This window comes from Homalodisca vitripennis, chromosome 1 (assembly GCF_021130785.1).
Source record: "Homalodisca vitripennis isolate AUS2020 chromosome 1, UT_GWSS_2.1, whole genome shotgun sequence".
In the NCBI taxonomy this organism is placed as follows: domain Eukaryota; kingdom Metazoa; phylum Arthropoda; class Insecta; order Hemiptera; family Cicadellidae; genus Homalodisca; species Homalodisca vitripennis.
The window spans coordinates 201960600-201976515 of record NC_060207.1 but is presented as its reverse complement, the minus strand read 5'-3'; the positions used below and the strand labels follow the sequence as shown (position 1 = coordinate 201976515).

At 32.8% G+C, this 15916-nt stretch overlaps 1 protein-coding gene across 1 annotated transcript in view; it reads right to left on the bottom strand.

The window, feature by feature from the left end:
* The window catches only part of LOC124353023 (hypertrehalosaemic prohormone), a 39741-nt gene extending 33799 nt beyond the window's left edge, over window positions 1-5942 (bottom strand). The window contains exon 1 of the mRNA XM_046802813.1: window positions 5845-5942. The gene's annotated coding sequence lies outside the window, so the exon portion shown is untranslated. The remainder of the gene's footprint in view (window positions 1-5844) is intronic.
* Between the last annotated feature and the right edge of the window lie 9974 nt (window positions 5943-15916).

The window sequence follows — 15916 nt, the reverse complement described above, 5'->3', positions numbered from 1 at the left end:
GATACAGTGCAAGGTCGATGGTACTGATAAAAATGCTAAGGTCACAGACAGGATTTGAACCTGCGTTATGTCTAGTTCAGATCCAAAGTGCAATATTTTAGACTGCTCGGCCAGATATTGCATGTATATGTTTACCAAGCCGACTATGTACCGTCATTGATATCAGATTAACTATAACTTTGTAAAATATGCAAAGTTATTTATAATTTCGAAATTCTGATAAAAGGATTTTGGCTAGTTAATTTATTAGTCTATACATACAACTGCTACATACATGTATTTTCAGAATAAAATTCAACATTTAATGTGGAGAATAAGCCAATATTTAGATAAAAATATTAATCTCAATTTGTTGGGCAGTTATTATTAACTTAACGCACATATTTTATGACACCTTTTTTATGACTTTAGTTGGCACTAAAGATATGGAAATGTAATCTAATTTTACCAGTTGTATTATGTTTGTAAGTGATCTTACAAATGTGCTGAGACTGTCACCTCACATGCTCTCACACACATGCTCTCACACACATGCTGATGTGAAGTTCAATCAGGTGAATGTTCCCTTAGGACAACTATGCTCAATGGGACAGTGTTATCAGTATATGTATGTTCGCTTAATCTCTGACGGAAAAGCAGACCGTTCCTTAGACAGAAACATTAATTAATGCTGCATAGGATAATCCAAATGGACGCCGTGCAGACTTCCCAACTCCCACTAATGACACAAGGATTCATAGCTTTGTTGAAATTTTAATGCCATTGCTTCAAATAATCCACGTGACAAAGGGATACATGATAAGTTCAAACTGTAAAACTCATTAGCATTTTTGACACCTTGAAGTTACAGAAAGACTGTTTGATTTAAACAATATACGCTACATTCAATAAAGAATAATTAAATTTTTGTGACAAAAATATTAAAAAACTCATAACTGAAAATATTTTTGAAGTAATTGCATTGTAAATTCCTACGGGTGTTTATATATTAAAGCGTAGTGTAAAAATTTTAATAATAATATTTAGTTATATCTATCAAATTTATAGTTAAAAATTATACCAAGTTGTAAGCGTTTCTAAAAAAAGATATTAAACATTTCTGCTCCTAAATGCAATGTAGCGATACGATATTATGAACAAACTAGCTTATTTTTTCCAAATCTTATAGTCAAATATATACTAATGGCTGTACTCCACAGTAGTTTACTGTATTCCAAGCAGCTTTTAGGTACGTTTGAACCCTTTTCTTTTCCTTATTTTCTTCTTTATGTTCTTTCTTTTTGTATGTACTAATAACTCCCCCACCTGACGACGAGGATTGATTAAAATCCTCGAAACGTTGTGTTATACTTTTTGAAACCATAACGATGGAAAATGTCCGAAATCCTGTTAACAAGTTTCTTAGAACTGTCCTTCGACCTAATGCTGTGAAGGACATAATCTGAGGAAACAGATTCCACCATGACAGCACCACCGTCGCTGCCGCAAAAGCTAAAACGTACTACTATTGTAAACGCATTTGACATCTTCACTTCAAATGCCCTGCTAGTAATGCCACCTAAAACGCCTGTGGTAAGGGGCATTTCTCAAAGGCATGGAAATTAACTTCATGGACGAAAGGTAAATCAAATTATAAAAAGCATACACTTTAGGTAATAAATGATGTCCAAAATATAGCTTCTCTGTCCAGTCTACCTAGGGCTACAGCGTATATTTATATCAGTAATATAAAATGTTTTACTCATATATACATTGTCTGAAAAAGTATTGATGTATTCTGTTAAGTTTTTGATGGACAAAGATAGAGGGATGGAACTCGGGACACCCAACTTTGCCCATTTCCCCAAAATAGGATTATGAGGGGAAGGGGGGGCGAAGCGGCTCAACATTTAAATGTAGAAACTCATTAAGTGACCACTTAATTCAAAGGTGTTGATAAAAGAAGAATAACTAGAGCTTTCTATCTCAACCCAGTACAAAATGGTAGCTCATTGAAATTAATCGAGACAAAACGTGAACGTCCACACTCAGAAGGTAAATAATTTCAATAGACAACCACTTTCCTTACAAACACCAACCTGTTTAACAGTTATTACTTGCTGCAGGGCAGGCCTCCCTTATCTTATCAGTTTTGAGGAAGTCCAGTATCATATTCAGTTTCTGTTTGGAATTAGAAAAATTGGAAAGTTAAGACTTGTTTTGTGATACTTTACTTTGAAATGGAGTGTTTAAATGAACAAGAGCATACGTACTTGCAGACCTACTAGCTTCATTGATGTCATTGAAATGTAAAATCGAACTTATCCAGGTAAGCGTAATTATAGCAATAGCTGATTACTGATAACTTCTCAAGAAATGTATGGTAATTATTAAATTACCCGAAAACATTTTATGACAATGTGGTGTAAGTACTGCCTGATCTATATTTTTACATCATTGCTGATCATTACTTATTACTATGTAACTGTTAAACTAACATGTGGTAATAACAAACCTCCGCTAGCTATCTGTGGTCTGATTGCTGCTGATATTACACCAGCGAGTTCATTTACTCACTAGACTTCTGATTATAAGCCAATCACTATAAAATCTCGCCACCACTTTTAGTCTGATAGGAGTTTCATTAAGAGTGAAATTCAACATACCAAGGGAGATTAATAGAACCTTAGTACCCTACGCCATTTAACCTGGGAGCACAAGTTTTTTTACTCTCAACGTAAATCACAAATGTCGTATAATGGTCAGATACACTAGCACTATAAATAGACTTACTGGTTTATTAGACGCTTATCTAGGTCTCTGGGAAGAAAACGTAGTCACCTCTTGTTGTATATAATATACATACCAAGTGCATATTATATAATCCCTATGCAGGAATATAATAAACATTTCATTGCTTTTTGAGTCCTTTGGACAACTTTAAATGTGTAACCTTTAAAAGAATACCATTTGGTATAACTAATGATGTTGCTGCATTTCAAAGAGTTATGAATGGTATCGTTGAATAGGAGGGATTCAAAATTACCTTTACTAATTTAAATGGTGTTTTTATTACGGTCATAATAAAAATAAGCATTATTACAATCTTATGCGGTTTCTGTAACCGTCTAAGCTTCTGTCTAAGTCGTAAGCATCTGTAAAGCTTAATGTAAAGGATAATAGCTTTTTCCCTATATTATAACCACACTATTAATGCAGAGCGCCCTATATCTCTGAAAAAATATATTTTCCAAATTATGCACATTTTCTTCGAAGGGCTTTGGGGATGTTTATCCACTATCCCAAGTTTAGTTTTTCTGAAAAATACACTTACTATACTTCACTGGTTCAACTTCACTTCAAGTTCACATAAGAAAATGAGAGTATTTTCAAATTCTTTGTTTAATTAGAGATAGATACATCAAATTCTACGATAGCGTATATGTTGAATCGTAGTTGTCCTGGTGCAAATTCTTCTAGGACACTCCTTCCATTTGAACATCTCCACTTATCTATTAAGAAACAATCCTAAGCTATTAGTCGAAGCCCTCAGGATATGAAGTAACTATACGCTTCTAAAGAATTTTAAAGTAATCACCAAAAAAAGCTGCCGCGTTCAACGTTTATTTGCAAAGAAACTGAAAATATTTGAGCCATTTGTATATGTGTCTAAGAGTTTCTGTTTCCGTATATAAAATTGAGGTACAGGCCAGTTCAAGGCAAAGTTTGGTAGATGCTTTCTCAAGGCTTTGTGCTGTTTTATCAACGAAAAACGGAGATTTAAGACAAATGTGTGAGTCTCTTTGTTAACTCTGCATTTGGGATTGAAAACACTGCTTTATTTTTATTACACAGAATTAAACGGACAACTACTTCCTGTCGAGTATGTGATGAAATAAAACCTAAATTCCACAAAAATAAAGGGCTCTAATAAAGACTATATCTCCGTTTAAAATATTGTATTTAAATTTTAATGATAGCCCTTTATCATTATATTCTAAAAATAAACACATTATTCCTACGGTGGATGTGTATAGCAATTTTAATATTGCTTTCTTTCGTATTCTATTATTATGATACATAGTTTTGGGTATAAATAATTTCATACCAGCATTTTGCAATCCTGACACTTATAAATTCATAACATAAACATTTTAGTTAGCAACTGTAAGGGTAAAATGTACGCGAATTTAGTCGAGATCAGGGTTTGCAGCTAATTACCATAGTTTCGACTATTTATAGTAGAAGCTATGAAACGGCTAGACAGATTCCGATTTCGGAAACGAAAAGGTGACTGGTGACGGAGAAAGGAAATCGACATGCCAGATCTGTTGTCAAAAGGAAATCAGAGGACTTATGTGAAGAGGACGAGGGTGAAGGCAACACCTTCCTTCAGTGCTGGTACTACTATCTTTACTCTTCTGTGAATACTTTTCTTCATTTCCCAAAAAGTGAGTATTTAAAAAATCTATGCACTTTTTTTAAATCTACATATATTCGAGAAAGAGCTTTTTAATATAACAGTTATCATTCAACTAATTTATTTAGAAAATCGCGTGTGATAATCATTCCTGCAAACATGTTAGCCTGAGTTATAAATGTGAACAGTATTTGAGTAGTATTTTAACATGCGTTCAAGATTCAGAGGTGTGATTGCTCAAAATAAAATTATTTTTGGGAAACGAATTTAGTAGATGAAATCGGATTCCAAAGTGTTTCAATGGTAAAACTAATACAAATAAGTAAGAATAATACTAAATTGTACGTAATTTTCGTATTTTGTAATATTTATTACATTAGTCTGAGGTAAATAACGTATTTTGTTATGTTTTATGATACGTATTGCGTATTGTGCTAAAATTAGTTATTCAAAACAGTATATAAAATTATAATTTCTAGTACAACAGTTTTTCATGTTATGAGGCAGATTACAATGAAATACAGTACACAATACGTTTTTAGTTGCAACAAAATACGCTTATTATGGAGAGTATAATTATTTATTTTAAAATATTTAAAAAAATCCATCGCATGGTTAACAAGAATAAGCACTAAACAAAGGTTTTAGATTTTTTCTCCAGAAAATATAGTTTAGGGTGCCCTTACTAATAACATCATTTCATTTCTGGCCGTTAAATACATTGTAAATTACTACTTATATACAAATTAAGATTGCTAGGAATCAAAACGAGATAAGTCAAAAGTTATGTAGATATGATTTCCCAACCGCTTAGTGAGAAAACTATAATTCAGTAAAATATGTTATTATTAATTAATTATTTCCAAATTGAAAAATATATTAATTTCCTCTGGAAAAAATATTAATTTACAGTTAAAAGGTGTAATCATTTGGGAGTAGAGAAAACAATAGCGATGGTTAATTTAATAACAATAAGCAAATTCCATGAAAAAGTAACACAAAGTAATCCTTTCTCAAATAGAAAATGATTAATAATGTAAGAGGGTTAATAATATGGAAGTATAGAGAGGCGTTTTTTCATAACATCAATACTGACTTTGGTTTAAATAATAGAACACAAATTCCATAAACTAAAAAGTGAAAGTTTTAGGTTTATCCTAAGGGAGCGGAGAAAACAATAATGGTGTGTATTTTAATAATAAAACATGAATTCCATAAAATAAAGATTGGATTTAAATTAATATATATTTTAAAAGCATTCATCGACTATGTAATAGGACTGATACTATGGGAATTCGGGCAATAATAAAGACGAGTGTTAAAACGCGAATTTGATCAGACAAAACGTAAAATTAAATTAATCGTCTCTAGGAATAAAACATTGATTGACAATGACCGTTAATGGTACCGGAGTAGTGATAACAACAATGACGCGTGTAAAGTACCTGATATCGGAGTAAGTAGCGGCGATGTGCGACGAGTGGCGTCTAGACGTAGTGTGAGCGTTGATGTCGCTGCGCGTGCCTCCCTTATAAACCGTCCATGCCTGCCGTCCATGCTATGCGCGCTCATCCCACACAATTAGCCAGAGGGTAGGATGTCCACGGGGCTTCAGGAAAATTAAATACGGGAATAGTCTGACCCTTGCCCAATCAGTAATTACTGATGGCAGAGTTGCATAGAGCAATGAGTATTGAGGGGTGTCTGTAAGAAACCTGTTGAATGTCATTCGTTCTCAAATCAGTGTAGGTTATCATTACTGGTTTTAATAAAAGTGTATAAACGATAATGTAAAGGCGTTTTATTAGGCTGAGATTAATACATTTTTCTTTCTTTCAAACTATCATTCTCTTGATTAAAACAATTATAATAAGTGTATGTATACCAGTGTTACCAGTGATAAAACAGTTGTAACTGGTTTGCTTCGGATTTGAATTTTTTAAATTTAATTTATTGGTCAGCCATATTAGGAGGATATAAGAGCTTCAAATTGCAGTAAAAAATCGTAGCGAATCTTTCTTTATTAATTCTAGAAGCTAGCAAGTGATGCCGATTACCGAACAACAAGTTCTCGGATTTGTTTTCTATCAAAACCTTATTTTGAGTTTACATTGAACCAGGGGCGTATATGGAATTTGGGGGGGGGGGGGGTTAGGGGGAGCTCACATACTGGGTGGTTTAAGAAGTATAAAATATTCTCCAAGAATAGAGACTCGAGAATTTTTCTCCGGAATGCTGCATACTTACACCTCATAAATGTATTCTATTAAAACAAACAATTGGATGAAATGTTTATATTTGTCTTTCAACATTTCGGGGGAAGGCCCCCTGAGACATTGAACACGTTTAAGGAATATCAGTACTGAATTTTTGTTTTAATGCAGCAGAAATCAATATTAGATAAAAATAATGTTTACAGCTTATGGATTATGTATTAATTAATTAAAACACCTTATGTATTAATTAATTTGGCGACGTCAAATGAAGTCTATTTGGAGTTACAAAAACAGCGTAGAGGCTAGGGTTTAAGAACAAAGCAATCTTGTTATACAAGAGACGTTATTTCTATACAAAACCCTGTCAACATGCCAGCAACATAAGATAAGTAAAAGTAGAACACCACATAAAAGTACCTTATTCACAAGACTGTCCTCCATGAGAATCCATATGAGCTCATTTGGATTTTTTATCGCAGGAAAAGCAAAGTGGTCTAATCGTACACCTTGCACCTCCTTTTTGGATTTGACAGTTATTTGTTGTTATTTTTTGTTTTCTTAAATGGTGTCTATCACTAGAAACTCCTTTTGAAAACGTATACAAGCTCTAAATAATAATAAATAATAAAATAACAACTGTACCTATAATAAGAAAGAACAGGACATATCTCAAAACTAATTGTTCGTAGTTACTTCTCTCTGTTTATACTGATAACATTTCGTAATAACATCTTTCTTTGATCCAAAAATATGAATCTCTTTTTTTAACACTTTTTAATAATAAACATTAACATTGCGATGCTCGACCGTATATAAGAGTATATATTTACCCCTTAAAACTTTTTCATAAAAAATTTCTAGTCTACAGAAACTTCTGTTTTTCGAATTTATTGTGACAACCAAAATTAGTCTTACCTCTGAGTTGTGTTTACTCATAGTTATCTAAATACTCATCTAGTGTAATATATCTAAAAATATCATACAGTATATATATATATATATATATATATATATATATATATATATATATATACTCGTACAAATAATATTACATTTATTATATATATAATAAATTTAAATATATAATATTAAATGCTATATAAATAAGCAATAAAAATATGTAATTATCACTCTTAGCATCTAAAAATACATAATGCCTTCAACCTACCCTTTGTAGCCTTAAAAACCACCAAGAAGATTCTAATTCATAGCACAATCATCATATAAACAATTTAAAAGTTTCAAAGACTTTTTGTTAGAAAATACCTCCTTGTTCACGCACCATCTTTCCAGTCCAAACCATGATGTGATAAAAAGTAATGTCTCTAAATTAATTTTAAGGTTTACTCCTATCTTATTGGAAAGATATTCTATAGTGTGTTGAAGTAACTCACTTTCCATTGGACCGACAAAATTGCCCGAGTCATATTCAAGTAACGTCCTGGATACACTCTAGGGAAAACCCGGCGAAAGTCTCTAGATTTTAGTCTAGTATAAAATGAAGTTTCAAAGAATGTGTCCGTTCACGACATTTAGTTAAAGCTTTTAAATGTAATAGCATAAAAATTTAATTAAGAAAGCATTAATTTGGTAATTTTATTTATATCTATTAGTTCTCCCGGACCGAGTTTATTCTTTTTATGCTAAAGGAACAGTACCTATGATTAGAATAGATATTTTAAATGCATTGCTATTTAAAATATATTAAAAGATATTTTAAAGTGATATTTGATTTTTAATTCAATTTTGGACTCAAAAAGTCCCATACGATAAATGAGAAAGTGACGTTGTAGCGGAATCTTGTAAATGAGTTGTACCTACTCGAGTATTTTTAAGTTATAACCTACTTACTACACATATCTCACATTTTTAGTTGTTGCATTAGGTTCAAAACAAAATAAAAATGTTGAAGTTTTAGCATAAAAGTAATTTTTAACGATGGATAATACAAATTTAGCACTGCAATGTGAAACAAAGAACGCATGATACACTGTAGAAGTTAATTGCATGTATAGTATCAAGATTGCAGTAAGAATATAATTGTTTTAGTTATCATTGTTATTATTATAGACGGTTATACTAGTATGGTAGTGCTAAGGAAACCGAACTTTTCTAAAATTGTACAGCGTCACGCTCTGCCTACTTGTGAATCCTGTAATCTTCGGCAACCTTCTAAGCCAAAAACTCTGCTTCCTTTTAATCCTGCCATTCTTTAAACTTCGTGCACCTTTTAGTCTGAATTGGTAGACATCAGCGATTCTTTACGTCTTTTGGCACATTGAATCCCTTGACATCCATCGGTTAGAAACCCCTTCATTCTTAGGGTTTCTCTGACTCCGAATCTCTCCATTTTATCTCTGTTCTTCAGGTTCACTGAGCTCCAAAAATCGCGTAGTCCTTAATCGCTGTTTTCTGTGACACAGCAGGTTATGTAATTTGAAACCGGCATTAGCTCTACAATTCAGGAGCTAAAATTTCTAAATATTCTGAATTCTTTTAACATGAAGCATCTGAATCTAATTTAAGATAATTTGGTGTAATTTCCGTGTGCATATGATTTTTCTTGATTTCACTCTTAATTTAAATACGCAAACACGCTCGTTCACCTAATATAACCTTGTTGTGGACATTTTTATTGGCCCATTACGACCGATTCTATGAATATGAAATTTCTATTCTATTCTATTTATTAACAATTAAAGTGTGCTCCAAAAATCCTAGATTTTCATTTATCCTTTGGACTTACAGAGCTTTAAATCCAATTGTTTGTGGGATATTCTTAAATAGTGTTAATGTTTGGCAAGTATTAATTGGAAACTTAAACGTTTTCATATAAGGCTTTATGGATATCATCGTTGTTATTTTGAATAGAATTCAGCGCTTTCATTAGGGTTATTAAATAAAGTTTAACTGTTCTTGAAGCCGTGTTGCGGAGTGTTAAGTTTGTAGTTGTGTATACTGGGCTTCTTGGAAAAGAGTAGGGGATGTAATTTTTATTTGTGCTTTAATTGGCAATAATATACTGTTTTTATAACTTTTACTAACGAACAAAAGATCTTTATCAAAGAGTTTCAATGAAAGTTTGCTTAGGTTTTCTGCCGTCAAACTCTTCCTCGGTTTAATCATGATAAAAGACTATGAAAACCCAGATGAAACCCCTAAATCTTCAGTTTTCAGGAGATACAATAGAATTCTAAATATAATCAAAAATATAATCTTCAGCTTATCATTAAATTCCGTTAATACTAGGCGGATCCTACTGTGAACAGTTTCACCAGTAATTTCTCTGTTTTTGTGATCGTTTTTCTAAAAGCGCCTCCGTAAAACGTAGTGCACTTCAAAAATAAAGTTAATCTGTGCATTAAATAGTTACATACATTTAAGTGCACAATTTATTACCATAACGAAAATGTGCTACTTCCACAGGACAAACGCTGTCTTTATTGACCATAACGTGTACTTATTAGCGGTTGTATAAGAGGTCAATCAAAGCCTATGGTAATAGCCCCAGGAAAAGTAGGCCACATCCATACCATTCTGTTTATTAAATTCATGAGTGTCTTAGCTTTGCAATTTGATTGTATGTATTGTGGCATTCCAATATATACAAAACTTAGTTATCCTATTTTGACTGGTACTGATAAAATGGTACCAGATAAAATAAGTGGGACTGAATAATTAATTAGCTCGTTCGTGCAGAATTTGAAAATTCCGATATCTCTGATAATTTCGACGACGTTCACGATCATGCTAAACTTAAGGCCAAAAGTACAGTAAGGGAAACAGTTTCTCCTAATCAGTAACTACTTTTTGGACAGTGATGATAAAAAAAATCCTAAACCCTTATACAATTTTTTGTAAACATCTGATTTGCTTCTCAAACATAAAAACATAAATCCACAATAATACGTGTTTTAAGTATCAAAATGTTAATTATTACCTGTTAAACACTTGCCTGACCGACACTACGTTGTAAATATATTTACCAAACCAAAGATATATGAGTCTGTAACCTCTGTAGTTTTGCAATTTATTACTTCAACCAGAAAGAAGTCGCGCTATAGTATTAAATCTAACAGTTTCTTAAAGTTTGCGTAAATGATAAACTCAGTACAATATTTCCATCGTATTACGGTTGGCATATTTATCATTTGTCTCGTTAACGTGTTTTAGTACTAAACTTATCCCTCTGTATCCATGTGTTAAGAAATGCGTATAAATATGACTCCTTACCACTGTAAGTGTTTGATTAAATACTTATAAACTTGCATTGAACATGACAAATTCAATTATAGGGCGTATATTTTAAATTTTCGATTTATAAATATTACTTGAAACCTATTATTGGGAAAAAATTCCCTATTCATTTCTAACATTTATTGTATTTATATTTATTAACGATTTAAATTTATTGCTGGACTATTAAGTCATGTAACCGATTATATCTGTGTTCATTAAGAGTTAGTACTATACTAACGAATTATTTCCGTTTCTGAAATTACTATAAACTGTTTTTTATTCCAAATACTCTGTGTAAATATAGCGATTCCGACACATTTATTCAAGTGTTGTAGTAAATAAACATCTCTGCGTTGTAAATGTGGGATGAACTGCTTATTCAAGGCCTAGCACTCTTACGTAAGCCTATCTTACGTGATTGCACTCCTGTGGAATATTGAACATTGACGCCGTTACAAATATTGTTTCCAGTTCTACGAAATGTGCTTATTTTTAGGCATTTTACGTTTTGCAGACTTCACAAGATAAGTTAACCTAAGTGTTTAATGAAAAATATGATGTGGCAAAGTTCGAAATAGTTTCACATTTTGAGATCATCACAAGTGACATGTTTTAATCTTTAATGACTTTAAGAAATCATATTTTATTCAATAAAATTAAATAAAATTGCGTGTTATGTAGTATTTATTTTCTTCAAGAATTCTTTCTTTCGTATAAATATAATATACATAATTCCCTACAGCTATATTTATACCGTAAAAAACTGGAAATTTTTATCTTCAGCTATTTTTATTTGGGCCCGATTACAAAATGGGCTGAAGTGCCTACTTGAAATGCCTGTAAATTCACCTGGAGTCCTCAAAACAGTTTTTAAACTTTTTATTCAGGGAATTTGTACTATAAGGCTATGATTTCAACTTGAAAAATATTTTCCAAACCCAAGATCGATTGGATCACTTTAAAACCGAATGCGGTGATCTTTTTAAAATATTGATGTTTACTTTTACAAAGTAACGTACAGACTAATATTTTAAATACGTACATAAACCCAAACTTATAAATAATAACAGTGCAGCATTGTAAATTAAAACATGGTTCTCCTGATGATCATAGATGAGAACTATTAGACTTTGTAGGACCATTGTGTTCTAGGTGAATCCTGGTAAATGCACAGTCATCACTCTACATCCAGGGGAAGATTGTAGTTTATTTACTGTACGTTCATATAGCAAATCTGTTAGGCGTTTATATATTTTATGTGCACTATAATTAATCAAAACAAGCTTTGTTTGATTGTTTCGATCTAAGCAGAATAATGGAGGTATGGAGAAAAAAGAAAACCTAAAAGATGGTTTGTATTAACCCTTTTCTCCATATTTATTACAGAACACTTGAATTTGCTATACAGAGTGATGGGAGACTGGGAATGTAACAAGGTTGCTTCTTTTACTCTAATATCATCTTGGCTAAAGAATAATTATAACACACTGAAGAAATTAAAATACTTTAAACCATACTAACTCTTCGTGGAACCTCTACATGGTTTCGACATCAGAGACAACTATAAATTCGTTTTGAGCTTCTTCGTCGCCGATTTTCGTTGCATCTCTTCAGACGAACATGACTCCAGATTCCACGAGTCACGTCTGAGACAGCGTCAGATACCAGATGCTGCAATAAAAGGAATGTGAGCTGGAGCTAAATTCAACATTTAAATTGTATCGAAAAGGTTGAGTTTCTTTGCAAAACACATGCTACCATTGACCAGAGTCATAAAACAGTCTCCCTAAAAACAACGCATCCGTTATATTTAAATAGTAATAGTTAAAATCTCGATATTTTTTACAATAATGTGAACTTTTTTAGTTACGAGAAGTTAACGTTCTTGTTTACAGAAATTTAAAAATTTCGTTCAGACTGTGTGAACGTACAAGAACAAATTTAAAAAAAACGGTAAAACTGTCTTATTTCACAGACAAAGTTAGGGCTAAGAAGCTACCTTACACTTAACTTCAGGGTGACCAGACGGGACCTTTAGGAAATTCCAAAAGGAGGGATTTTGGCAGTGAAAAAGGAGGACAATGGGAGAACAGTATTAAATATTCTTATAAACATTGCCGACATTTATTTATATATTATTAAAAACACGCGTTATAAATTAGTACTGTATTGTAATGCAAATAAGAGAACCCAAACTGGATTTGTTTGATATATAAATAAAAAAATATAAGGAATTTATATAAAGTATATATTGATGGATAAAAATGTGATGTTATTAAGCTATTATTTTGTATGTGGCTGAGGACTAAATTAATTATTACTCGAATTTTTCTTTACAACAATTATGACTGATTTCAAGACAAGTTTTTTTAGAATGATATTAAAAATAAATGTTGTGAAATATTTGGAATTAATTTATTGTATTCATTCATTACATTAAAAATTACATAATTAAAAATCGGAAAAAAATATAACATATTATAACAAAATTCTTACCATTCATAATACATAAATAGGAAATGAAGGGATAGAAGCGCCAATGCAGCTGAGTGGATAGAAACAACAGTGAGTAAGTGACACTACAATATAGATAAACACTCAGCGTATAGCTGAATCTAATAGCACATCCACGGATAGTCTAGTATCCGTGAGCACATCTAATGCCATGGCATTACGTGTGCGCTACAATAATTTTGTATGGCCTATCTTCGGAACTTCAGAAATAAGAAGATTTTTTAACGTGATGCTACTATTTTTGAATAATTAAGTGTTCACTAAAAGCCAGAAATTTTATTTAATTTTCAAAAACCGGGAGGACAGGAAAACAAACATTAGAATGGACGACACGTCCTCCAAAAAAGTCTTCCGAATCACTGCCAACGGCCGGGCAGGCGAGCTGCTTTCAAGGACAGGATCGCTCAACGGTCATCCACCCAAGCAACAGCCACGCTCGACGTTGGCAACTACACTTTATGCGCTATTAAACTAACTTTGATGACTCATGTTTTAATATAAAGGCGAGGCTGATTCTGTTTTAGCTTTATTCTGTCTGTATTCATGAGCCAATGGTCTGTGTGACAATATTATCAAACAGACAGGAATTTGACTTGAGCTATTTGAACCTCAAAAGTCCGAGGCCTTGACTACTCAAATTTAAATACCTTAAGTTATACATTTTATAAGTTTAAACACGTAAAATATAAGTTTTAAATTAGATTAATTAGGCGATCCAGAAGTTTTTAAAACAAAATGGATATTCTTTTATTCCAACAGAAGTGTTTAATGATAAAGAAATATATTCATTAATCTGGCCGAAGACGCATTAAGAACAACAATGCATAATGTTAGCGTGAACAAAACATGCATGAATGGAAAATAATGAAAAAACAACAACAAGCGAAACAGAATGTAGAAACAATGGGGGCATCTTTGCATTGGGGGGCCAGCTGTCAAGTTTCATTTCTCTATCTGTCCTAGTATAACACATTGTTCTGAATGCTTACTTCGGCAGAAATTCTCTTTGGGTGGAAAATCATATAGACGTGTTAGGAAATCTTATAAATTTAATAAGGAGTCATCTAATCGTATTTTGTACGACACAATTTATTTATAGTTGTTCCATAACGTTTACAATAGTAACAAGGTTAAAAAAATAAATAACTATTTCAAAGTTTGATAGTTGTTTTATGTATTTAATTTGGAAGTAAACCAAAGCATTAGTGAAACCGTGCATAGGGTGCACAGCTTTATATTCTCATGCCCATCAGTTTCGGTGGGTAAATTTAAAGCAAAGATTGGCGTTTTTCCTGAAAACCTTATGTATACGTATGATAAGTGAAACTATGTCACCTTTATTATTCTCATATTGGTGTAAGAAAAGAGTCCCCTCTTGAAATTTAACAAGAGACATACTTAATTGCGCGAAAGATAGATATACACTTGAAAAACTAATATCTGGACCTTTACTATGCCATACAAAAAGACCATGAGCTTCCTAACCAACAACATTCATTTTCACTTGGTTCCGGAGAGATTCGAAACCATAGATGGTGCCTGGTCTCTATTATTGATCTAGATCTAGTTTCTCACATTAAAATTTAGAGAAATTTAGTAAGTGCTATATCGATGGAGAAAATCCTTACCCTTGTACCTCACATCATCTCACTGAACCATATCCAATAGTGCCATGTCCTTCTGTGGGAGAGCCATTCGGGATCCTGATCTCGATTCGTTTCTAAATACTCCTGGAGATATAAGGAGCTATTGTTAGGAGTCTTGTACTTTTCAATGTTGTCCTGAAAGTAGTACTTGATGGTATCTCTTCCGCTTTGCCTTCGTCAAATCACATGAATTCCTTCACACACTACACATACTCGTAGTCTACGACTAGTCATGTCCGTGTGGACTACATTCCACTTGACGTTAGTGTCCGTCTTTTGTAACTACAGTTCGTTGCATATATCATGCAAGGTGGTATTTGTAATTTTTTACTCAGAGTGAGAAACAGGGCAAAGGACTGTCTGGTCGTAAGGTCCATTAGTCACGCAGATTGAGTAGACCATTATTTTCGCTAAAGTGATAACACGCGCTGCTGTCCGGGTTTTGATTTGGCGTTACAATGCCAGCCAGGGTCGATTGTTTGGCGACCGCGACCGATCTGAGCGGACTGTCTCAGGCCATCTCCGGCTGCCGTTTACCAACACTGAGACAACCATTGAATGTATGCCTGTGCCAGGCTGGAGTCTTAGTTTGCTGCACCAGAGCATGTTGTGAACAATTTGAACGTTCACATGTTCACTTAATTAACTACACTTTTGCGAACAGCTTCGTTAGTGATTCTGCATGGAACATCATTTTGCCTTTAACTGAAGTTTCCTGTTTAGGGTGTTACGCACAGGAACTGGATGCATGTTTTAGTTGCCCAAAGATGACGCATCGAGTTTGCAATTTCATTTCATCTGTAGACTTTCAGTTTTGTTTAACGTTTCATTACTACATAGAAAATATCGAGTTTGGTAATTATAATTTTCCTCCGTAAGTTTTGGCTGAGCGCCATATAAGT